Genomic DNA, 27,608 nt, shown 5'->3' on the forward strand with positions numbered 1-27,608 from the left:
TAACCTTACTGAGACAGGTGTGTTTGCTAGGTGTGCCATTATCATAGCTGATAACCACCTGCTGGATGTACACATAAAGAAGGGTGACAAAAACACGGGGCGCTAATGTCTGAGTGTCAGGGTCTCACCTTTATAGCTCCAGTACATTTCCCCCCCACACAAAGTCACACATACACATCACACCTGACAATGTTGAGATGAAGCCTCATTTATTAAAGCGTACAAAAAGTTTATGTAATTATATTCTGACCTTGTATCAAGGAACATTTTCGATATCCAAGAGGAGGGTGCATCCTCGCTGGAGCGGCGCAGGGTTTCAGTACGTCCTGGGGCCCTTTTGCTGCGTGTCATCCCTCCTCTCTGTCATCCTGTTTCCTGTCCCTTATCAGCTACTCTGTCTAATAAATAATTATATTATATTACATTTATTAGATTACATATTTTTTTATATAAATATCATTATATTTTGAATATTTTTGGCACTTTGCCATCAGACAGCCACTGAAAGTCCAACCCAAACAGCTGCAGTGGGCGGCATACAGACGCTGTATGGTTGAGGGAATGTACTGCCAAAGGAAAGGGCTGTCTGACAGCAATGTAAAGCGCTAAAAATGTTCAAAATAGAGCATACACTAAAATGAATATATATATTTTTTAGGTGGGCCTTCTTTTACGTGGCTGTCGGTGCCGCTGTTTAGCAGTACAATGCTCTGCTTCCCTGTCGATGCTACGAGCAGCTTCTCCACACGGGGGGGAGCTGACGGTCATCTACTGCAGGTAATACGCTGACTAGGGATAAGTACCTCATACAACCCTACATCAAAACACCTGAACAATCACTTTTTAAAAAAATGAAACCGATTTGAACTATGAATAGTTGCTACAGCGTGGAGGCAGTGAGGCACAGGTGCTATTAAGATAGTGAGACAGGGAACAGAGAGGAGAAGATATCGGGTGTGTTCAGCTGTCTCTTTGTTTCTAATGCATTGTATGGATGGCTGAGCATTTTGGCTCAGGAGCCTCTAAGTGCCAACTGATACTGTCCCCCAAGTGGACGGGGCTGCCTGCATATATATACGTACAAAGAAGAGACTGGCGGAGGAAATCCGGCTGGTTTCAGCTGTGAGGATTGAAATACAAATGCAACAGCAAATGATGCGTGCATGCAGATCTACTGTAATTGTTATGACATCTGGCACCACATTTATAGACTAAAACAATACCATTAAACAGCGTGTGTGCCGAGCGACATGCACTATAGCTACAGGTCAAAATGTATTTACGTAGCCGTCTGGAGACATGTGTTCTTTGCACCATGTAATGCAGCTGAGGAATGGCTATGTAACAGAAGGAGGGAGGGTCACTGAATCTGTATGACATTTAATTTCAGGTTTTGTCCATCAGTGTTGGTTCATTCTTAGCGTGATTATTTTTTGGTGTGGGCATGTGCAAACCATAATGTGTTTTCTGAGGTGCGTATTCGTTTGTACTTAAGCCTATTGAACACTTTCAACAATTATTTTTTTGTTTCTCTAAAGCTCTCGGTTCTCTGCCGAGGTGTGTGTGTGGGTTTGGATTTGAACAGTTTCTGTGCCTACTGTAGCTGCCTGGCATGTAGAGATTGTATTGTAGAGATCCATGATTCAGAGCCATCTTTGAGCCTCATTGTCCTTTTCAAAAGCTTGTGGAAGCTCGCTGACATGGAAGGATGGTACTTTTATTATCTAAATACTCGCCGCTTCTCGATCTTTTCAGATTGATATGATATGTAACATTTCTGCATTATAACGTCTAAAAATGACCAGACCTTTGTTATACATTTTGTTGAGGTGTATTCAAAATATCCCAAATGTTTCCATTGAAACACAGAGCAATCCGCAATTCTGTTCAAGGTAATGGTCACATTTGGTCGCTGTAACTTCCGAGAGAGAGTAAGAATGAGGACGAAGTTGGCTAAGAGACTATAACGCAACGTGAATACAACTTTAAGACACTTGCTTAACTGTAAGCACTTCTGCCTGCATCACCTCGATGGATTTTCATCAGACCATATTCACGCGGCTGCCATTTTTCTTTACTGTCACACTCCGGGTGGGAAGCTCAAATGCTGGGATAATGTTATATTTCTAGATTGTAGGTCGTATACATGTAGGGAATCTGACAAACTGTTATAATGTTACCACTTCCCAATTGATCAGCAGCGGATAAGATGATAGATCGGCCATATTTCAGGGAAAAACAACAAAGCTCATACTTGCAATCTGGAACACAGTAGTAAGATGTTTAGCTTCCCTACCTGAGCATGATGTTAGATGAAAATGGCCGCCTTGCGAATGTGGTCTCTTTGGTTTTGTTTTGATTGAGAGACCCCAGCGGCAGATATTACATACTACGCATTTAAATAATTGACCCAACTTTGTGTTAAGACTCCATTAAAATCCGTTAAATCCTTTTTTGCCCTCATTAATTGTCCATTTTATATTCCCGGGGGCTCTATCATTGAATTTTGCATACGAGTTCAAATTCACGGTACTCTTTTCACAAGTCCAGGGTGGTCTTTTCGGACCACTTCACAGGAACATCGGCAAGGTGTCACCGTTTTCCCTGACACCGTCTGTCCTTCCAAGGTGACATCTGACAGCTGTCGTATTACAGCTCATCTTGTCACCCCCCGCTCCCTAAGAGCTTCCAAGATCGCCTTTCCCTGGACACCTCACATGACAAATGCTCGCAAAAAGCTTTATGCGCCCTCTGAGTCACACCCACGCTATTTGCTTTCACTCTTCCCAGAGCTCAGCCACCATGCCCGTTCTCTCGCTATCTCTCTGTTATCTCATTTGTCTCTCAGTCCCTTTTCTATCCTCCTGTTGTCTTTCCACTTTTTAACCCCCTCTCTAACATCTCCTCTCATTCTTAAGCTTGAGCTCTTTATCCCCATTATCCTACCTGTCATTATTCTCTCTTGCGTCCTTGAAATCCCCAAGTCAGGGAAATGTTCATCTTGAAAGCATAAACTGCTGACTGGACGGGATCCTGATAGCAATAGAACGGGTGCCAACTAGTCTGCGTGGTTCAAGGATGACAGAGATGTAGAGGTGCGTCCATGCTCAGCACTTACGAGAAACATGCAAAGACATCAAGTTTAAACAAACAGTGTCAAAAGTACCAAGGTTATTATAAATCAGCCGATGCCGAGTCTTTATTCTCTCTCTCATTTATATTTGGAAAGACTAAATGTATTATCATACTCACAGCTTAAGGACATAAATGGTGGAAGGGGTTCTTCTGTTAGCATTTTGCTACGCTGAAAACAAAAGTCTATCCAGAGCTCGGATATCAGATTTTTTGCCTTGTACATATCCCCTGCCTGCATGTCTTGAGCTCAGCAGCTGCAGTGTTTGGATGAACTCTTGATCTGAATGTGTAAAACTTCAGCCTCTTAACACAAGAAAGGCCCAGAGTAGCTGAGGTGAGAATTCAAAACGGAAAACCAATAATGTCTGCGGGCAAGGTGCTTTTCCCTTAAGCACATATCCAACCGACGATCCTGAAAAACCATATAAAAGCTGACATGGACGAGGGGAAGGATTTAATTTCCTGTCAAATGGGATTCCCAAAAAGAAGAGAGGAAAGTTTATCTATTGTTTGATTTTTTTTTAGACACTTAATTGTGCACTTCAAAATCGGAAGAGTCTTCAAAGTTTGGCTACAGCCACCGTGGAAAACATGTCTAACACCTACAGTGAAAAACCTGCATTAACACCACCTTATGTAACTGTACAGTGTGCTGTTACAGCTCTATTATAGCATCAAATGTGCAAAAATCACGTCAGTCGGAGGTGCTCCTCTTCGCACGTCAGCTCTGATGTAAGTCGATGTGTGTGTGTTGTGCACACATGTCTAAATGTGTTACAGAAAGCTAAATTAAGATTTTATCAAGGCAGATGTCACAGCAAAGGAAATGTGAACCCAGACTGGGAAATGACACATTTTTGACACCAAGGTGATGTTTGCTCCCTAAAGCTGTCGACAGAGAACGTTTATTTATTTATTTATGGACTTGCAATTTGGTGTATTCATGGTTAAGGTGGTATAAGTTGTTTGGGTTTTTGGTTTAGTTAGTTCCTGTTTTATTTTGTGTCTTGCAGTGACATTTCACTTCCTGTCTTTGTCTCTTTCGCCTGCCTATCATTTGTTAATCATTCCCATGTATTTAAGCCTGTGTTCCCCTCACTTTTTGTCTGTTTGTCTGTTCGATCCTGTGTCCTCTGCGTCTCCTGTGCTCCTGTGCCTGCTCCCGGTCCTTGCGTGTCCTCTGTGTCCCTGCTTTTATTCCCCGTGGCTTCTGGTTTGACCTCAGTATTTGTATATCTCTTTGGTTGTTTTCTTGGACTTCCCTTTGCCTGCCTTGGTTACTTGCATTTTGGATGTTGGACACCAGTTGATCATTAACTATCATTGTTATTTTACCTCCCTGCCTTTGTGTGTCTTGCTTTAGTCCTTTTTTGCAAACCATAACATGAGGTATATTGTGCAAGCCTCACAGACAAGCTTGCACAGGCTGCTGAAACCAGCAGTAAAAAAAAGCATACTGCTAAAAGCTATCACACTGAGATTTGTCACTGAATATGACCTTATACCATCTATTGTAAATTGGATTTGGTCTATGCACCAGCTCTTGGACAGAATACTTATTGTCAACATAAATTTGCATCTAAATGCATACAGTTTTGATGCATGCCTCATGCTGGCTTGTGTGAGACATTCTTAATACGGTGCATAATTTTCCCCATGACATGTTTTGACCATCCATCCAAGGAGCATAATTGTATATTGTACGTATCTTAAGCCACAGACAAAGGCGCCAATAAATCAGAATAGTGAGAAAAGCAAATTGGGGAGATTAGACTGTAGGCATATCTCGTTGAGATCTTTTTTTCTTTATCCCTATTGTCCAGGAAGGATTATCACAATATGTTTCTCCTGGCAGTATAGCGAGACATAAAACAAAAGCAGACGCAGAAATATAATTAAGGCTTAACTGTATTTGACCCCAGTGCACGCTTCCAATGGAATTAGCTGGGTTAAGAATTCTCTGGTGGTGCAAGGGGAGAGGTGGGATTATTTTCATTTCTAGGTGCTCAGTCTACAACTACAGCTACAACATGTATAGTCATGTTGTGCTTTAAATGTCCACGCCAAAGGGAGTTGCTCTCTCCCACAGAAAACACTGCTCCTGAACTGCCTGAACCGCCTGGTCTGGAGTGAAGCCTTTACTTCTGTAACTTATGTGTGTCATTATGTAACAGGTATTATATAAATATACATATTCATTTATCATAAAATATATACACTCAAGTCAGTCAGCAAGCATACAGTTGCTACTGCTGTAGCGCCGTTATTTTAGATCACACTACCTTGCTTCGCAGGACCCGACCCTACTCTGCCTCCGATTGGCTACATCCTCCCTGTTAAGTAATGTGCACGTGCAGCTCTAACCAAACATTGAAAGAGAGTTCAAGATGTCTTTGTAGCTAAAACTGAGCATTCAAGACACAATGTTAAAAAGGATGCTGCAGCAATGCACCGTATGAGAAAAATGACCTCTTTAAACTTTATACAGCTCTGGTCTGCAAGAGTACAAACCAGTTAGCTAAGAGGCTCATCCAACAGCAGCCAAAACTCAATCAAAACCAGACTAGATACTTAGGCTTGGAGTTTATTTCAGAACAAATGAATGTCTGCTTTTACCTCCAGGTCTTCAAAAAAGGTCCTGAGTACTGAACTCCCTCTGGGTCAACTGTCAATAGAGAGATGCCAGGAATGTCATCATACCCACCAATCCTTATCCATATTTGAGGGAGTGTTTATATATCAGACACAAGCCTGGTGTCTTGGACAGTTACTACTGAAAACAAACAGCGGGTTTGGCAGTGTGGCACAAGATCTGCTGACAACAGAAATGGTTGGTTTTGTGGTTGCATCCTCAGCCGTACAGTTGTACCGAGACTCAGAGTCTACATCTAAATCGCTGCTGTTAACACGAAGAGACCTGAAATAGCTTGAGGATATGCGACAATCATTGAACCCTGGCTCGGTTCAACTGGTAATGTAAGTGAATGGAGCCACAAAGAAGAAGAGTCTGCAAACATAATGGAAGTGGGGTACAACAAGCACACAGAGCCAGTGATGCTGGAGAAAGAAGAGAGATAAGTGTTTCTAAAAGAGCAAATTAGATCAACGGAGTGGTTTGGGAAAAAATGAAAGGCATGGATTGACATAAGGGAAGCGCCAGGGATCTTACATCTCCTCTCCTCGTAATTACAGCCTGTTTTTCTTGCACATGGTATCAGCTTTGACCTCTTTAAAAAAGTTTCAAGGGAGACGCTATGTTTGACATAGTTACCCGTGCACAACTCCACTCAAACAAAGGAAGGAGTTCGATAGAGAGGAGACAAAACAACTGTTGAGGCTGCCAATAATTTGGTCCTCCAGAGTAGGAAGATAGTTAAATGTACATCAGTGTGTAACTGCTGCCCTCCGGCTACCTGGCAGCTGTCTTCTTTAAACAAAAACCTTTACTGAAATCTAAGGCAGGGTTTTTTCTGGTCCATTAATCCAATTAAAGTAATTTATTTTGACATAAACTGTTCGAAAAGCTTATGTTTTAACAATTGCTAAGCCTATAGAGTCTATTTAACCTGTAGAGTGTATATAACTGCTTTATCCATAATTACCATCATTATCATTCTGATAAATTCATAATTACCATCAATTATTATCAGCGCTGACAACATTCAACGTCCTTATCCTTCTTGTGTTGACAATATTTCAATGAATCTTATCTCTACGGACCAAATAATGCAATTATCTACAAGTTACCTCGTATTAACCTTTGAATGACCTGATGGGATCTGTTGTTTTCAAGCATTAGAACATGTTGTACCCAAACTGCCCTATTTTCGGTTCGTGGTTTATAAGCTCCTCATTAGCTAAAAAAGGCTACTATACAAACTAATTATATGACTCATAATTAACTGTAATACTTGGGAAAAAGCGGAGCATAACTGTTGCGAAACCACACGCCGCCTGTTACAAAACAGCATAATCTAAATTGCATTTTCCCTTATTTCGCTTAATTATTTAAATCCTCGCCGGTTCACACTGAGAATCCATCTGCACAAATTATAGCAGGTATAAACAAGCCGCTAGAAAGAAAAACCCACCTCAAACTATCCATCCCACTTGCCTCCTCATCCCTGACAACAGCCATTTCCCATTCTCATAAATGCTTCCTAAATGGATCATGCAAATCAGGCTGTGAATTAGCGGGAGGGATCATGATGATGTGTTATCCATCTGTGGCATTGCACGTCCCTGATAACACGTCTCTAATTGACGATCACTGTCATTGTACCGCATTTGAAAATGAGGTTCAGTGTGGCCCCAGCCGCATAAATTAAGACGCGTGCCGTTACCTAATTGCTCTGATTAGCATTAGCTCTGAGGAAAAAGCAGTGATGCTAATCATGGTGGATAAAATCTGCACTGACTGGACTCAGCCAGATGCATGTAAATATCAACCGGAGTGGGAACAATACGGCAAAAAACATGTTCCCGTACTGGTAAATCGGTCCGGTATCCCTTTAAATAATGATTCCACCTCATCTCATAATTTACACCCGATGCTAACGTTAAACATCACACTACCTGGACAGCTGTCACCCCACTGATGACAAGGTATGTGCACAGGCTTCAAATCACCACAATCACCGATAAAACCATTGAAAATACTGTCACACCCATCATCCTAAGAGACGACCATGATTAGCATGTAGTCACGCCGCCGCATGGTGGTTCTCTCTAATCCCATATCTCAAAGCTGCTCATTCTGATACCCATCAGAGATGTTGAGACAGATGAGTGATGTGCTGTGTCACTGCAAGTGAAGGCAGACAGCGAAGGGTGGCAATTATGGTTTATACGTCTGAAGGAGCTGCACTTAAACTCCGCAGGAATACAGGGAATCAGAGAGAGAGAGGGAGGAGAAAAACATTTTAGTAAACAGAGAAGATAAAAGTCCAGCAGAAGACTGGAATTAGAGAATTATATGTTAGGCCAGATAACATATTACAAATTTAAATCAAAATATGGTGGGCTGGTGCAGTGATTTAAGTTTTATTTTTTATTCTAGTAATCACTTCAAGCAAACTCCTGCTCACTGTCTAAAACATTTATTTGCAACAAAACACCCTGTATTTTTTGTGAGTAAGACAGTGTAGGAGTTTGCCTGCAACTTTTGGTCTCCTTGCCCTTCTCCTACACACCTGGCTCATGAAACGTGCAAAGTATATCTGTTTTGTGGTCTATAAAATGTCAAGAAGAAAAAAAAAATGTCCGCAGTTTGGTCTTCAAATTGTTTGTTTTGCCTTACGCTCAATCCAAACATGTTCTGTTTATTTGCAGTTTTGATAATCAATGTCATGTCAATCAATAATCATGTTTGTTTTCTTTTTTTTTTGAAGATACACTACCTGGTCCACAAATCCTGCAAAACTGTCTAAAGCTTTTCTTTTTCTCTTTTTTTCCAAGCAACATCAAGACTGCCTTTCAAGCAGGGACTGTTTTGGAAGGAAAATTATTGCTGTTAACATTATTTTGCAATTCTTCCACCGTGTAATGGATGCTGTTACCAACAATAGTATGAAGCAGTTAATTTAATTACATTTTGGATCTTACATAGTGAAACAAGTGATGAATAACACATGTGAAGTTGGAAACCCTGATGATATTTTGACAACAACGTGTTGGCTTACAGAAGTGTAATTATAGGTAATTCCACTTGTGATGTTCTATTTAGAGCCTATGCTGATCAAATGTGACCGTATGACATGCCTCAGCATATCAGAAGGAATGGATTATTACAATGTTTTTTGATTATGAACCACGTAAATTAGTTTCTACAATCTGACTTGAAATGAATTGACAAGATTGATGAATTGTTTACCTCTTGCATCATGTGACAAAGACATACAGCATAAACCTATAGCCAGGAAGCTCACCATTAGTGAATCACTGGCTGTGGGAAAAGCAGACACAGCGATATCATGAGCGGCGTATATATGTGTCTCTATTGGGACCATTGTTAATACATGACTCTCTTATGGATGGTGTGAATTCATGCGTGCCGTCAGTAATTGATTCAGTGTCTCTCCTTTGGTGCAGAATACAGACATCAGAAGTGCTGATAAGGCACTAAGACAGGCAGCCATGTGAATCCGGGTGAGAGTGGCACGCGAGGGAAGGGGTTTCTCCATACTTAAAGCCTCAGATTGACGGATTGCCACTTTAACCACTTAGGCAGACTGGGGGTTGGAGCAATCCAGCTAGCATAGCAGGCTAATGAAGTGCAGAAAGGATATTAAATGACAGGGGATTGTGAAAGTGCTGGTGGTGGCAACATGGGAGGCGGGAGGAGACCCTCACCGCCAGGGAATTCAAAACCACCACCACCACAGGTCAGGCATTGTGCCACGCAGGGAGGTGTAAAGTCAGGTGTGAAATCAAATGGAGGCACCCGCAAGTAGTTAACATGAAGAACAAAAGCCACCGTGGTGGCAACAGATGTAGAGGGAGGTCAACGCCACTAATCCTAAACCTTATTTATGGTTTGGTTTTGTAACAGATTACTCATGATATGCAGTGAAAATGTGTTTTTATGCCAAATTCGACTAAACTGAGGGATTGCCCAGAACCACTCAATACCAGTGAATCATAAATTGGCATAATGGAGGATCACTTACCCTGCGAGGCAGCTGGATTTGTGAGATCACGCGAGAATCCATTGTGGGGCATTAGCTCATTATACTGTTACAGTGTTGTCTTCTCCTGGTTTTAAAGGCTGCCTTACAGTTAAGTGATGTCAATTTCTGAACTTACCACAATGCTCTACTTGTTCTAATACATTTATTCCTTTAGTCATTATATCCACATAACTGATGATTATTTATCAAAAATCATGTTAATATTTTGTGAAAGTACCAGTAGTCATCCTTAGAACAGTGTTGCAGTATACCGATATAGCGAGGTATGCAAGGCTTTTGAGCCGATTTCAAAGTAGAGATATAAATCATGTGTCATGATATAGCCTAGCAATGTGGCAGTATTATGTTAAGGTCATATCGCCCAGTTCCACCAGGGTCCAGGTTACATGCTTGTGGAAGAACCACAGTGGTTAGGACCAATCAGCACCCTTTGAGGAACTACCGGCAGCTGCGGCAGGCCCGTGGTTCAGGTATGACAACAGTAAGAGACGAGACTGTTTGTTTGAATACAACAATGGCTTTTCCCAAAGAGGTTAGCATAGATGCTGCTAGCATCTGTTCTACCAGAAGAGATTATTTCTTCATTCAAAGCGCAAACAACCGCACTGAGGGCTTTTAATTGAATCTTCTCTCGACTGGTTTCGGGGATGTCATATGTTTTTTCAATCCGATTGGTTGAAGTTAGTCCATGATAGACAGATGGTTCATCCAATACCTGCCAAGTGCCTGCCCTCTCTGAACACTTTCCAAGGACGACTTCTCAGGTGATTCTGTGTAACAAACCATCTGAAGCCTCAGGTTAGAGGATCGCGTGACCTATCAACAAGCAGGTAATCGAGCAATCAGACTACTGTACGTGTGATACCAACATGACCGAGCCTTTAAATGTCCTGGTCTATCTGTCAGCGTGATAACCAGCCACTGCAGGGTATCAATAGTGTGACTGCCAGAGCTAAATACGGCTTTGGCCTGTCGTTTGGATAACAGCAAACATATGTCAAGGGCAGTATCAGACTTTTGGATAAAATGTATCTGATTTGCTCATAATGGGATCATTACGATACATTGTAATGCGACAATAATAACAGCTGGTGAAACATTTGTGCATCAAATCCACCATGAATGATTCCATTACACCATACAGTGTTATCAATGAGGAACATGCTCCGGCTCCCTCTATCACAGCAAGACACAAAACCGGCTTTTGTGCTTAGTTGAAGACAGGCACCGATCAACACCCCGGCCCATTGTGTGATGCCAGTCCGCAGACATGTGTGTTGGCGTGCGCGAGCGCGCGCGTGTTATTCACTCTCGATTAAATTCACCCAGAGCCGTGACAGAACAGGCAGAATCCAGAGGCTGCAAACATCAGCAGCGCGGCCAAACGGCACATTCTGCTGACAGCGGGAAAGGGGCCGACAAAGAGCCACCGTTCTGTTTATATACACAAGACACACACCAAGATCCAATGTGATAAGACAACTGAGAGATAGAGAGAGGAATGGCAGATGGCAAAACACTTCACAAACAGAGAATTTGTTTTGCAGTAAGCGTGTCGTGTTGGGTCTCGTCTTTATTAGGGAAGCAGGGTGACTTTGTGAAGAGGTCGCGTGACATCTGGGCTGCCAAGGAGCCCCTTTATTTCCAAAAGGGGGTTGGAAGGAGCAGCAAAACTGACAGACCCTATAATTCACAACACAATCAGCAGTTAAAAACAGTAAATAAACACTGAATAATGAAAGGCAGATAAGAAATGTGTAAATAGCAGACAAAGGCCCATAAATCTTGAGAATATGCAAACATAATAGCATCTTTGTGATCTGCAAAACACAGAAGAGATTAAAAGAACCCGTTTAGCCAAAAATAATTCACTCGTGCCATTTTGTAAAAAGGAGAAAAAAAACAATGATTAAAAAACGATGAATCCTTTAATCACATTTTCAGCTCCAATCATATTAGCAGTGCCAGAACGTTGCTTCTAATCTGCTCTGTGCAATCAAATATCCCAGCGACATTTCTAGGAAGGTTTACAGATGTGACACGCGTCATGGCGCTCGCTCCACACAAAAAGTGAGTGTTTTTTATTCGAGTGAAAGTGATTTTCTTTTAAAGGACGTTCTGTGGCTGCCTGATCCACCGCCGCTGCTCTTCTCCCCTGAGAGACGCCTGACATGCAGGCTGTCAAACGCTCAATACAAAAATGACAACCAGCACAGTACCTTGCGTGCGTGATTGTCGCTACATGTTTCAGGGTGTGTGCTGTATTAGTGTTTTTACAGAGGACACTCGCTTCATCAGAGATTCTCACCAGAGATTCAGTTCAGTCTGCCAGAAAACTTCCAGCTCTGCCAGAGAACTTCACAGCGGTTTGACTCTCTTTCATATGAGAAGGTGATTTTTCTTGACATATTTTTTTTTAAAAGGCTGAAAGGAGAGTAAAGAAAAAAAACACCCTCAGAAAAACATCACCACCATGGTTTCAATGGACTTGTCAAAACACATGGAGTATGCTGTCTGAGGCTGATCGTGGGTTTTTCTTTCATACATTTTAGATGGATCAATAGCTGCAGACGATTTAGTGTGTGTTGGTTTGCATTGTTAAGAATCTTTGCAATTGATTTTACAGAAAATAGAAAGTAGGCTGGCGCACATCTTTTTCCAAACATCAGCTTCCCTTACAAATACCCTACAAGCGGATGATCTTTAATAAGAACGTCTGGCAGCGAAGAGACAATGAAAAAACAACAAAAAGATTATCAGCATGAGCACAAACAAACAGATGACTGGGTTGAGACGGGGGCAGAAAATATTCCGACGAGACGTTTTAGTGTCCTTGCATGGCTTGTCTGGTGTATGTGTTCCGCTCTATTCAGTCTGGCTTTAATGTAGTGTCTGAGACTTATTTTATTTTATTTTCATCATAGCCCTATATTCTTTTTGTATTTCATATATTTTCTTTATATTCATTATATTTTTATTTACATTTTACTGTTCTCTTTATTCTCCTTGTTATATTATATTTTATAAACTTTTAACTAAATTTTTATGTGCAATATTTTATTTTATTTCTATTATAATTTTTTGTGCTTGTTTTTATCTTTTATTCTTTATCTTTTATCATTTTAACTATTCATTGTGTTGCAATTGGTGTGCATTAGTCTCTAAACCTGTTTTTATAACATGTTCTTTTTTCAATCACTTGTTTGATTTGTTTGAAAGGTGCTATATAAATAAAATTTGATTGATTGATTGATTGATTGATTGATTGATTGATTGATTGATATGTGCTGCTCTCACAGTGCAATAGGCTAACAGTAAAATAAGATACAGACAAAGTTATCTCAGGACATCTCAAAAGGTCTTTCATTGGCTACTCTGCATCATGGACAGCACAGTAGATAATTATTTAGACGCCAATTTAAAAACTAATGCTCAATATAATAACTTAGTTATCTTCACTACGGCTGAAATGTCCGTCAGTGTCTGACTGAAACTTTCTGCCTTCACAAGAGTTGAGTACACAAACACAGAGGTGAGTATTTACAGTTTTGTTCGCTCTACTCATCCGCTTCATTCCTTTGATGATTGGGCTGCGGTCACGGTTGCAGGCGTTCACTTTTGAATAAAGGCCAGTTGAAGTTACGAGCAGTTTTATGGATTAATAAAACAAGCACCAATTCGCAGTAGCTGCGACCAGGTATGCACTTAAGCGTCCATGTGTGTGGTGGTGTGGGTGTGTCCGTCTTTCGAAGTTCGGTCATGTAACTTGAATCCATGTGCCTTTTTGTTAGAGGGCCCCTCCTCTGCCACACACCCTTTTTTGGCCAATAGGCATGAACAGTTCAATCAGCTGTCTTTTGGCCCGTGACCGATCTTACCCACAAAATCTCTTGCGTGTCAGTGTATCCCTTTTTTAGTATCTTCACACTGACACACAAATTTCAGCCTCCAATGGCAAAATCTGTTGTGGAGAAATTGTTATGGACCAAGCGGCAGAGCGATCTATAAGCTGCTGGTCACCAATCAAAGCATCATGGTCCTGCTAAATCAGAGACTCCTTCACCTCAATCTACATTTTTATCACTTTTCACCACATTCATCTTCCTCACCGTGCTAACCCACCTGATCTCATATGCCTCATTTCAGATACAGTAAAGAAAATAGACAGCACGCCCCTGTGACTCTCCGAAGGATAAGCGCGTATAGCAAATGGATGGATGGATAAAGAAATTATATCACCGCAGGCCAAATGCAAAAACATTTCCACGACTCAGACGAGGGTACAAGTTCTGTCAAGGAGGCGCTTTTTGAATAAAACCTTACTTGACTTAATCGTGAGGTCATATCCCCGAAGGCAGGGGGATTACATTTTGAGGTATTAGCGTGATCAATTTCTGTCAGCTCGCGTTTGTGCAGCCATTTCTCTCCATTAAAAGACCAGATGAGAAGCTTTTAACAAATAATTGTTGCCACATCAACCAGCCCACCGGATTCCAAGCATCCCACAGCGACTCTGTGTTCGAAAAGATTAACGGTGCGCGGCTCCTACGCCAGAACACAATGCCTTTTTTTTTGCTTCTTCTTTTTATCGTGCATATGTTTTCATCACCATCCAATAGAGCTCCGAACGCAGGAGAAATTTCATTAATTTGCTCTATCTTTTAACAGCCTCTTCTTCTTGTATCTACCCTGTCCTCTGGAATAGGAAGCCATTTAATTAGAATGAGGGAAATGTGCGAAGGAGGCTGTAGATCCCATTTCAGGCCCAAATTGAACACAGCTGCAATCACAAAGTGAGGCATGCTCTTCCATGTCTGAGTCTCGCTCCCTGCAGAGACTGTGTCATGTTAGCGTGTGTTGAACAAGGATTTGATGTTCCTGCTCAGGTTGCACAGGGGGGCCTGCATGCATGTGTCTGTACATACTGCACATGTGCAATGTAAGTAAATACCGCTGGCCGCCGCACGCACGCACGACATCAAATTTCCTGAAGTGGTCCCCAAAGGTGGCGGTGTGTTTAAAGCCATCGCGGCCTCTTACACAGATGAAATCGCTCCTCTGCTTGTCACACCAACTCCCTGTAAATCATCCGGAGGGTCCACGCTTCATGTAAGACTGCAGACAATAAACAAAAATGCCACTGGCATTAAAAACAAATGCCGTCTCAACTACAGAGCTCAAGGAAAAAGAAAGCCCGCGATCACAAACACACATAAACTCATTTCAATTATGCGAATCATGAGTAGCTGATAAACTAATGTCAGTTTTTTCATTCACATCATAGTTTTTAATTCCAGTCTCAGAAAGTCTGCGACATTTTAATTGCTTTCATTTAACGAAGCGCCAGTGAACAGCAATCTCTTCTGAGATGAAATGCTTTCAGCATCAGTAAAGCAAAAAGACTATTACAGCACTTGTTAGGCTGGATTCTAAATGATGACAATGACATGTTCTCACGACACAAATGAAAGCCTTGATGGTGTCGTTCTGAGAAGCTTCCCCTTCGTTACTTCCTTTTTCACATCCGCAACTAATTACCACGACTGCGGTCTTCATCATCGCCGTCACAGACTTTGTCTTGCTTCATTTTGAAACAGGAGCCGAAATGTGGCGCGGGGTCATATTTCATAAACTGCATGCGGCGAAGTGTTTGGGCAATACAGCGGCACACAAATGTGTATTTGCAGTGATTTAATGAGACATGTAAGAACAGCGGCTACCACACAGACTTATAATTACCTCGCTTGTGAATCACACATCGGGTAGAAAGCTGTCGCTCGTGCCAAGGCCGTGAGGTTTTCAAGGAGCCGGAGGGGTTGTTTTACACGGAACGAGACAGAAAGGGCAAGAATAAATGGAGAGTGTTTGCAATTGCCCAGTTGGAGAATGTATTTTACAGTTATGAAAGAGTTCAGCAAATAAATGTCAGCATTATTGAATATTATTTTTTATTTCTCAACTATTGATTTAAAGCTTGCAGATGGTCTGTTACACAGAAGCATCTGGGAAGTTGCAGCTAGAGAAAGAAAATACTTGGTAGGTTATTGGACTCCTACAATGGGCTTACTTCAACCAATCAGATCAATAGGCGAGTGCCACAAGCGGGGCCACTTTGGTAAATCAAGCTCCAACCAATCGAGGGGAGACTGAAAGCATCCTTTCAACAGAGACACGCCTACAGTGTCGTTCTTTGCTCCTCCTTCAGCGGAGACTTAACTGATGCTAGCAGCATCTACACTCGCCTCTCTAGGAGCAGCAACTGGTGTTTTTTCCAACCAGCAGCCGCTCCTCTGGCTGATCGTCACACCTAAACCATGGGAATAGATGCCGGCAGTTCCTCAAAGAATGCCGATCTCGCAAAGTCAGCTGTCTCGCGAGGGTAATAAAGCTCAGGTAAACACTTCCACAAGAAATTATACATTGACATGGCCCATACTGCGCTGTAGCTTTGTGCAGTTGAACTGAAAAGGAATTACCTTCACCTTATACACACAATGACCCATAAACCATGTTAAAATGCAGTGGCCTAATGATCCATTACTTGTCAAACAACCCGTCACAAGTTTTACTTATCAATAAAGAGCCGTGGAAGTTTCTCGCAGTATTTTCAGCTGCCTACATTTGCTTTTACTCAACACATTACTTGATCTGGAAAGTAAAACACACTTTTATCTCTCGCTGAAAGTGCTGGAGACAAAAGAGCACGAACCAGAGGCCATTTGAAATATGAAAGAGTCTTTTAGGCAGCAAACTATTTCAGCCTCACCGAAGCCTTTAACCATTGATGATGCACGTTTGCACTTGTGTTCAGGCCTCCTCTCCCCTGCTTCACTAATGGCTTCGGCTCGACTGAGTGTCGGTTCGCCCCAGGCTGAAAGATGTGTTTGCCGTGTTTAAAAAACTGTGACAGTAATTTAGCGGTGCAATAGGGGTTTGGCAAACATGTGAAAGGAATTCTTTGTTCACTTTGAGGCTGCGAGCTACAGAACAAGCATCTTTGCGGTTAATTGGCCTGTTGAATCAGCCTTGTGAAGCACCTGTGTTGACATGCGGGATTGTACCTGCATCTTCTGGGCGAACACACGCCTCTGTAGCTGCTCACCTTTCCCCTTTTTTTTTGATGGCCTGTGCATTTAAGCATTTTGGATTTGCTTTTAATGAAGTAAGAGACTTAAATACAAGTTGGTGCTTCAAGTGCAAGAGTTTGTGTACTGCACATGTTTGTTAGTCAGGTCAGTTCCTGGGCCTCCGATGGTAAAAAGGGAGATGAAACCCTGCTGCTGAAAAGACTAGAGAGGCTCTTTAGTACTGGGAATCTGATCCTGCCCGCTCCATGAATAGCAGCAGTGGATCCGTAGCTCAGAAAAGTCCCGTCTGCTTTCTTTCTGGATTAGTGCTGAGGTAAGCACACTGGCTCTTCACTGCTCTGTATCCACTGGGGAGAAGTTTTAGTCTGTGAGTGAAGAGCTCATGCTGGGACACACACACACACACACACACACACACACACACATATTCACACACAAACCCCTCATTCATAACAACCATTTCCCAGGAGACTCTTTAGAGTAACAGATAGCTATTCATTACCAAAAGCGTTGATGCTTTTGGGATTCGTGTGTGTGTGTGTGAGTGTTTGTGTGCCTACAGTCTGTATGTGTGTATGTCTACGGGCAAAGCTACTGCCGGCAGTTTGATTTCATTCCCTGCCCTCCCGGACACTCCTCTGTACCCGTGCTTTGTCCCGATCGGTGAGAAAACTTCCCCTGTGGCACTTGAGTGCGGTCAACATCTCAGCCACAGAAAGCATTTCAGCGACACACGCTGGCCCGGTGTGACATCCAACAGATTGCCATGAAAACCAATTATTTTTCAGCTGGACATGACCAGGTGTCACCTATCCACCTATTTCTGAGAGACACTTCCACCATAACTACTACTGTACATACCCTGTCTAAGATTTTTTTTAACGCCCTTTAGTCTCTGAAAAATCAGTGGAAATTGAACATTTTCGATAAAACGTGACTTGTGAAGTTAGTTAAAGATCTTTTTTAATGAAATCGAAAGATACAGGGATGCTGAAGGGCTTTAAAATTCACTAAGGGGATTATGATGGTTTTTGTATTTGTTGTTTATTTCTTTATTTTGTTTTGTTTGCAGAAAGGACAGTGAGTATGTATATACTTAGATATGAAGATATGTATGGCGAGGGGTAAGTGGATGATGGAGAACACATTCTTAAATTATTATAATTTATTATGAGAATAGTACAGGTTAATAGAAGACAAGAAATCAATATATAAGCTATAATACATAAGATAATGGTTGATAAATTAAATAATATTTTGAAGGACGTATTTGGTTATACATTATATATATTTGTATGTATATTTATATAACATGTTTATTTATTCATGCATTCATAAGTAATGATTACATAAGGAAGCCATGGTACACTGATAATTACTGTGTGAGGCTTCCTCTTCTGATAGTGCTTCACTGGCTGGTACCACACAGCTAGAAAACATCTGCCATCATATTATTTACAGCCAGATATGCAGATATTTCTCTCTGCCTAGATGGAAATACTCTCGCAAATCATCCATCAGGTGCCGGTTCGAAACATGCCATTAGATGTGGCACATATATATAAAATATTCATCACATCACAGGCACAGGCACACTGTCAGTGTGTCACCGATAGAACCTGTCGGAGCTTGTCCCAGTTTAAAGTTGGTGAAAATTTATTCCGGTCTTTTTTAAGATGTCGTCTCTTTGCTAAGCGCTCAGATGAATCAGTACTGTACATCTAAAAGAAGACTGTTAACCACAGAAATGTGGTTCTCTGTAATCTAATATATATTTGGCTGCTAATAAAGTACAAGCTAACATGCTAAATGCTTCTAGCCATACAGGCATTATATAAAACAACCTGCCAGCGCAATGCTGATATTCTGTAGCATAATTTTGGAAGCTTTGATATTTACTGGCAACCGAGATGAACATGATCGCTGTGACCGGATTGTCACGGCTGACTGAGCCCAATAAAGCCGCAACGCCAGCCGTAATGAACAGCTTGAAATGAAAACCTTATTTATACATTGATAAAGTGCCGCTTAATGCAAATCGTCGCTGTTTTTTATGACTTACCGCTGTTCATTGCCTGCACATGTCATCAAATTGTTCATTAAATGAGCTGCCTGATCAAGAAACAGTGATCAAAAGGCAAGCAGAGTGCAGGATGACATCTGCCTCCATTAGCCTGCGAGCGCTGGAAGTTCTCTTTATTTACCCCCCCGCCTCATACTGCCACACATTCATCACACGTTACACTGCAGCTCTAGAAAACCAGCGAGCAGTCTACCACTCTTAATGGAATACAGACAAGTCAAGCAAAAATGCAAATTAATATGCCTCACCGGGGTGAAGTCTTAATAGAAGCTTATGATTGACCCACATTTAACATAAACTCTCGCAGGGTAAAACGTATCCCCGTGGCAGCGCTCAATTCTCCTCGCTGACAGCCACCATTCAAATCCCCTTTCCCAATCACACAGTTGCCGTGGAAACACCAGCAGCTGCCAGGCAGTCGTTTTTAAAAAAAAAAAAAAAAAAAAAAAATCCAAAATGAAACGCCTGGATCTCTGGAAATTCCAGCGGGGGGAATATCCTCAGCCAAAGACACATGTGTCCAAAGCGGGAGGATAACTCACATCACCACATAGACTTAATTTGTTTTCCGTAGCACCTTGTTTTGTGAAACGGTGCATTAAACAATTATCTTGCGTGATCTGAAATGACACAAAAGGAAAATTGAATGAGGAAGCTGGGCTAAGCTGTGTACTTAGTGGTTTGTGTTTTATGGAGTGCTTTTATGCTCCAGACCATCTTCCCTGTTTGTGCAGGCTCTGCGCTGTGCAGCTGAGTTTGTTCATTCAAGGTTTTTTTATCACGGCGCGCAAACTGCTGTTGTGGGAGAACGGGGCAATTTACTGGCCAGACATGTTAATTAGACCCTACGTGCTATTTAAGCAGATAGGAGAGGTATAAAGTCCCACTGTGTACAAACACTTGCGATGCCATATTAAGGGGCAACAGTCTGTGTCTGTTGAAGAAGAAATGAATGTAGAGACAACAGACTCATCACAGGCTCCATTTAGCAGCTGCGTTCAGCATATAACAAATATCAGGCGTACTGTACGTGCTCAAATCACACGCAGTTCAGCTGAGGTTTAAAGAGTCCTGGTGATACGACTGACAGTATATACAAAGGTTATTTTACAGCAGTAAAACTGATGCTAGTACAGAGCTCATCTATCTCTTACCTACAATACTTTCATCCTCTCAAAGCCTACATTCCAGCTTACCGGGTCCATTATCAAGGTCTGTTGTGGAAAAACAAACTGTCCAGCTTTGGCCATTCACACCTACAGTTTTGCCCTTCTGCAGCTTCCAATTACTTAGACCGCTTTGTGTCCTGAAGGCCAGCAGGTCGCTTCAGCTAACTCCCCTGTATTTTTATGTAATAAAAGCAGAAGGTCACTCCTGAATCACAGTCTGTCTCCCTCTCAAAATTATGTCCTGCAGAGTCTGAAACTTTAATGAATGCCCCAGCCAGTCCATCACAGAGGGGTACGGCAGGGCGGCTTAGCGTCTCCAGACAACTCCTATTACTGTCTGAAAGATTGTTACCAAGGACCCTCAGGAGGAAACATCGAGGTAAGAATGCAGCTCGAGACAACAATGTTAAAATCATCTGACATTGGTACATTTGTGGAGTGTAACATTTGTTGGAAAGATCACTAATGCTGCTTTTCAGTCGGCTGTCTGGTAGCAGCACTGGCTAATTTTCCATAAATACTGTTATCTATGTGACTTAAAGCAACATTATGTAACTTTTCCACCTTTAAATAAAAGCTTCAGAATCATGTTAATGGTACAGTGTCTCCTAATGGGGTGAATAGTGTCTGTGTCAAAGCCACTCCAACCCCCATCGCTTATTCCTGCACTATGTAACTTCTGTGACAGGGTAGGTTGCAGGACATGACGTCGTTAGATTAATACATCTGAGAAATTGTTACAGACCTGGGATTTGTATTTACGATTGTGTTAGGTGGTGTCGCATTCAGAAACTGTGGGAGGTACTAATCACACAAAATGTCAATTTCTACATAATGTTGCTTTAAACGTCCAGCAGACTTTTAACTGGTTATGAAATGTCTCCAATTAATATTGAAGCCTCTATATGAGCTATTTAGAGACTTCTATTCTTATTTAGATATTCTTAATGCAAGACTTAAAATTATGTATTCATGGTGTTGAGAATGAATTGAAGTAATTCACAGCTAAGTAAAGTAGCTGCTCTGTTGTCCGGTGGTACGGCAGCAGATACTTCAGTATTGCCAGACAACTAGCTTATAATGTAACATTTTGTGGTGGCCTTGCTAACCGAGCTATACTGTATCTTGTTGTTGGCTTATTATTATAAAGACGTAGAGTGGTTAAGGCATTGGACTCAAGATCTATATGTTCGCGTGGGTTCAACCCCCCACCCCTGTATACCCTTTGGGGCGGCTGTCCTTGTTAGCGTCTTGTTATCAGAAGGTCGCTTGTTTGATTCCTCTAGTCTGCATGTCGAAGTGTCCTTGGGCCAAGACACTGAAGCCCAAAACTGCTCCTGATGTGCATGGCAGCCACCGCCATGAGTGTATGTGTGTATGAATTACTGTAAGTCGCTTTGGACAAAAGCGTCTGCTAAATGCCCTAAAATGTAAAAATGTAAATGTATGGAACGTAATCTCTTAGCTGTGGGATTGCATGTAAACCACAAGTAGATACATTACCTCAAAGCTATGCATCCTGCAAACAGCTGCGTTTAAAAAAAGGTAAAAGAATCTAAAAGTTCTGACTTTCAGAACAAATGCATGATCAAGATCTGTACAGCGGAGGCAGTGGTGCACTTGGCGCTTTTGTCCACAGGGGCCGCCAGAATCAACAAAAGCATAAGTGCCTCGTTGTTGCTTTAAGAGAAGAAAATAACTGCACATGTTTATTTCCACAAATCCATGTCGAACAATTTGCTTAGTAAATTACACAGGCAGCTCCCCGCTTGTCTTTCACCTCCAGACCACACCTCTAGAAAAAGACATGCCCGTCACCACGACACAGCGAGGGAACAAGTCATACGGCTCCAAATTATTGCTTACGCTATACTACTGAAGAAAAGCAAAGGCTGCACTAATTGCAGCTCTTCCTGACCTCGCAGACCACAAGGTTGCCAAACAGCAAGTTACCATCCAGATTTGGAACAGCCCGTCCTTGGGCAGACAAATTAGGACAATGAATGGGTTTCCTCCCAGTTGGTGATTGGCTTTATGGCATTTTGATAAAAGGGCACATCCGACAGAACAGGTCGCTGTCTATTTTTAACATTTTACTATTACGCCGTAATTATCCGAGAACATTTTTGACATAAAATTGAGGATAAATGGCTGTGAGCGTGTTCCAGGATTCGATCATCATTAATGGCGCGTGCTCTAGCAGCCATGCACACAGCCCATTCTTCCCTGTCGGGAAATTACAGGCATTTCCAGTCTGGACTGATGAGTGGTGTGTTTAAGAGAGAAATCATAACCTCTCTGCCCCTCAGACGGGGGATCTGTGTGGCCTAGATAAGGATCATGGGTATTTATTACTCCCACAAGAGCCCTCAGACTGCACCTTTGGATTATGGGTCTCCTGGGAATATTGAACAAATATTTGAAAAATGGGGCTTGGGTATTTGTAACTCTACACACCTCAGTAGATTGGACAGATAGTCATTCTTAATACAAAATGGTGCATAATACAGTAGCAGCTGCTGTGCAGCAACAAAGAATGTCCTTCCACGTGCTAACCTCAGTAATATAGAGTCTTTTGTTGCCATACAGGAAACACAAACAGCTAGCTTGCTGAGACTGTTAATTATTGATGGGGTGCGGCCACCAGATTAGATCTTGTGGTATGATCAAATATGCATTATGGCACACCGAGTACATCCTTGATTAATTTGGTGTGGTAACCAGGACACATGAAAGTGGTTGCCAGATGTTACAGCGTGGCTGAGATTGCACCTTTGAGTGTGTTTCACCTGAGCGCCTATCTGTTTTTTAAAAAGAAATAAAAGGGGGAAGATTTAAAAGTGTTCCTCCTCATATTAATCCATATTAAACCATAACACAACATTAAAGCGGTAATTAAAAGGAAGCAGTAAAAATTAATTGGATACATGATTAAAAAGAAGCTTTGCAAACTCTCCTGAATGCAGTTACGGGTTAATGACGGAGCTAACGACGGAACCATCTCATGCAGACAAATTATCTGGTCGTAGCCGCTGCAGCTCTGCGGCTGCTTTCAAAACCAGCCATTAAAGTTTCATTCCTTTTATGCTAAAACACGGCATGCCTCGCATATTGAAGCAGGCCCCTCTCCAGGAGAAGCCGAGCCACTCTTTTTCCTAAACAGCATTAAATATTTCGGCGAGGGGAATGTTCAAGGATTTTTAGGAGGAGACGTAGCAAATCAAATCCTTGCAAAAACAGGCACGAATAGAAGGAGTCTTTGATTTAATTTTTCAAGAGTTGTTTATTTTACCACCAGGGAAGCACTTGGGTCCAAGAGCACATGTGTATTAATTTTGATTTTAAAAAAGGCCAGAGTAGTAACTGAGGAAAAATAGTCCTTTGCGAAAAGTCTCAAACAAATATATGAGAACGATCGTACGGATAGTGTAATTTTATGAAGAATAAAGAATGATCACATGTAACATGTGCACATTATACAGTGCAAAAATAGCTTTACTATGATAGCAAGGCTCACAGAAGGCGAAACAAGACCGGTTCTCCACCATGTCCTCTCTCGAGGAGCGAGTCCTCCGTCCTTTAGTCATGGCTCACAGAACCAGACTGATTAAACTCCACTTCAGTGCCTATGTAATTATACACACACAAGACCTCAATTTGTGTTTATTAGTGCTGTGGTATTTCAAAACCACATATTACAGCAAATTGAAATTGGTCGCACAGGCTGGGGGTTTGGATGGCGGCCATTTTGTTTTGGTCTGCATTCCATGACGTTCTTTGCATCCGTGCCCATTCCCTGTCTGCGAAAGGTCTAAACATAGGTACACGTATTCGGCTCGTATTTTATATTACGTATTTTTTTCCCTACGGTCCTGTGGGGGAAAAGTGGACCACACGCACGAATAAAAGAGAAGTGGGAGTCTCGTAAAGAGAGCATGTGACTGTCCAATCGGAGGGCAGCAGGTCACAGCTCCATCACTGAACCCTTCAGACTCGGCTCACTCCAGCAGGGAGAGAAGTACTGAGCTCAGGCCATTTTAAAATTACAAGGTCGGAGTTTCTACCACACCCATGTCTGTTTTAGACACCCCTTTTCTCCCTCACACACACATGCACACACACATGCACACACACACAGAGGGAGAGAGAAAAGCAGCGTACAGATGATCTTCCACTCGTTTCCAAAACACAGATGTTTCTCAGTTTGACAGATTGGAGCAAATGAGCCTTTTAACACATTTCTCTGTTATGTGCGGGTTGGATGTTAACTGGGTATAGTTAAATCAAACAGAAACATATGTATTTAAATGAGCCTTGACTAAAAGCTCAGGCTCGGCCTTATTATTATGAGAGCAGGGGATGCCTTTAATCCGTTCAAATCAGACAGATAAATGAATAAGCTGCATATTTTCCTGACAGAACGAGAGGTAATATCCTGCGGCAGCATTTGGTGGAATATTTTCCACCCTCGTGTTTGCTTGTAAAAACACAGTCAACATGAAGTCATCCTTTTAGCCTCGGTCTATAGAAACATAGTCACGGAGGTCAAGATACTCATTATATGTTTTCAGACTCCATCCCCCCTGTAGTATGCTTTGTTCAAGCTCTGGAAGTGTCACTCATGGCAGATTTCTTACCACAGCATAGATCACATACACATGAGGAAGCCTTCATATGGATTTATGAAATGTATCAATTTGGAAATCTGCATAAGGGCGTGATGTAATTGGAGCAGCAACAAGTAGTCGATTAGTTGACAAATATGAATCAACTTTTCTGATAATTGATTCATTTGAGGTACTTTTTTGAGGCAGGAAGTAAAAAATCCACTGATTAATTTTTCTTAAATGTGAGTAAACTCATCTATGATAGTAAATCTTGGGTTTTAGATAAAACGAGACATTTGAGGATGCTATCTTGGGCTCTGATCAACATTTTTTTAACCATTTCCTGATATTTTATAAACCAAACAGCTAATCAACTGTTAGTCAAGAAAGCCCTAGTCATAGGGCGCAAATCAGCTCTAGATGTCATATGCTTTGTTTAAGTTATAAAAAACGAAATGGTGTGTGGTCATTATATCATTTTCCATCATCACACAGTAATTGTTTCCAATTATAATTTCAATTAAACCAGTTGAAAGTGAACTCATCTATACCCTGTGAACCTCAGTTGTAAAATAAAAAATCGTTCAAACCACCCACAGAACAGCAAATAAAATGATGTCATGGATTGGGTTTTTGGTTTAGTTATTGTTTCCTGTTTTATTTTGAAGGGTTCACCCTCATGTGTCATATTGTGTCCCAACTTTCTCTTGTTTTCGCTCCCTTGTGGTTGTCCTGATTAGTTTCACCTGTCCCTGATTGACCTCCTGTGTTTTTAAAACCCCGTCTTACACCCTCGCTTTCGTCTCCAGAGTGTGCTCTGTCGGTGTCCTTTGTCCCACCAGTTTCTGGTTTGTCCTTCATTTAGTTTTCGTATGTCTCTTTGGTTCTTTTTTGGATTTGCCCCAGCCTGTTTTTCTTTTTTTTGTTTCAGTTTTTGTTGCTTGTCTTTATCGTTCTGGATATTGGACTTTGGACTGTCGGCTTGTCATTAAAGCTCCCTTTTTCGTTCGTTAACCTGCCTGCAGTGGTGTTGGATATTTCCCAACAAATCACTGGCAACCAATTAAGTAAAACTACAAGGCCTGTCTATTGAAGTAAGAATGGGGTTTCATCTGAAAGCAGAAATCCTTTTGATGTTCAGCAGACAAAAGACATTTCATGCAGTCAGTAATTATTAGATTACACTTTATACACACCAAAAAAAAAAAATAAACGTGTTTTTGCATGATAAACTGAAGGTTGGCAGTACGTGCAGTGTAGCAGCCAGGATACTGGCTGTTGGATGCAAATATTAAATAAATAGCAAATCAAGTACACACATAAAGCCTTTGCTTTTGACTGAAATATTTCTGACGCTTAACTGAACGAGAGTTTCCAGAAAATGTGACAAAAGCTCTGTAGAGTTCCCATGAAGCCAATAATATATGGATATCATTTTATGAGCACGCTGCGTGCAAGACAACAGCCATGTTTACATCCCTGCAAAGCCAATATACAATATTACCCTCTGCTAGCGGGAAGGAGCTGACGAGAGACTCTGCAAAACAACCGTGGGAAATATGTTTCCGAACCAATTCAGCCCGGAACACTCATTATTCAAGCTGCCATTCATATTTCAGCACTACAAGTCAGCACCAGGAGAGTGCCATATTGCAGCCTACACACACACATAAAAAAACAGCTCAGCAATGACACATTAATTCAAAACACCAATGCAAATAAGAGCAGAAATAAGCAGGCAATATCCACAAATACATTCACTGTAGTAGGTCAATAAGATTAGACACCGCCTGTTGTTGCCAAGCACCAGCACAACAACGCAACAACCAAGACAGACACAGAACAAGCAGCTAACATAGTTAGCTAATGCTAATAGTGCGTTCAATTGGACTCAGAACACGGAAAAAACGACCTCAGCTGTTAAGTCAGCTGCTGTGGTTGCTGTGAAGTTCACAGACTTTCCCTTCAAACACCCGTTTGCAGCGAGCGTCCATGTTTCACCGAGCAAATGCACTGGAACACTTTTAGATTGGAAGTCAAAAATAATAATAAACTAAAAAAGGAGCTACTAAATTATGAATTGCTGGCTGCCGCAGCAGGAAAAAGCACAGGTGAAACTCATTTGGCTAATGAAGTTCCAGTAAGTGTCCCTGGAAGCCGCTCCAATTAGCAACCAGGCACGACAGCAGAGCACTCATCTTAATATGACAGAAGTAATGTTAATTAATTACACCTGTGTTTTTACTGCTGTGTCAGAATGTCTGCCATAAAATAGGTTTATTCTTCCTCACTCTTTTTTAATCAAAATGGAAAATGTGCTGTTAATCAAATAAGCCCCTATATTATATAAACAGGAGGGTGTGGTTAGTTCAAATGGATCTGATCAGGATATGGCCTATTTATCCAACTAATTGATCTATGGATGTTAATGGTTAATCATCAATCAATTGATCACAGTGAAGAACCTAATCGTTTAAAAATGTATTAACCAACAATCAGAGATATAAAAATATTAACAACAAATATATCAAAATAAAACACAAAATACTGGTATGAGAAAATGTATTTGATTACAATAAAGCAAGTTGTATTTTAAAAAAATGGTAAAGAGACAAATACAAACTAATATTTTGTAGCCTCAGTATGGGTTGGGTTTTTGGGGCCTGATATTGAATAGTGACGGATGAAGTTATTATTTTGTGTTATTTATTTTAGCCTCCTCTGATTTTGCATCAGTCATAGATCATGTCAGCTGTTAAAACAGATTTCTACTGGAAAAATGCCTTTTTATATCACATACAATGTAATGATTAACCGATAATCAGCCAACTATCAGT

Source organism: Pagrus pagrus (genome assembly GCF_965226575.1).
Source record: "Pagrus pagrus genome assembly, chromosome: 16".
Lineage (NCBI taxonomy): Eukaryota > Metazoa > Chordata > Actinopteri > Spariformes > Sparidae > Pagrus > Pagrus pagrus.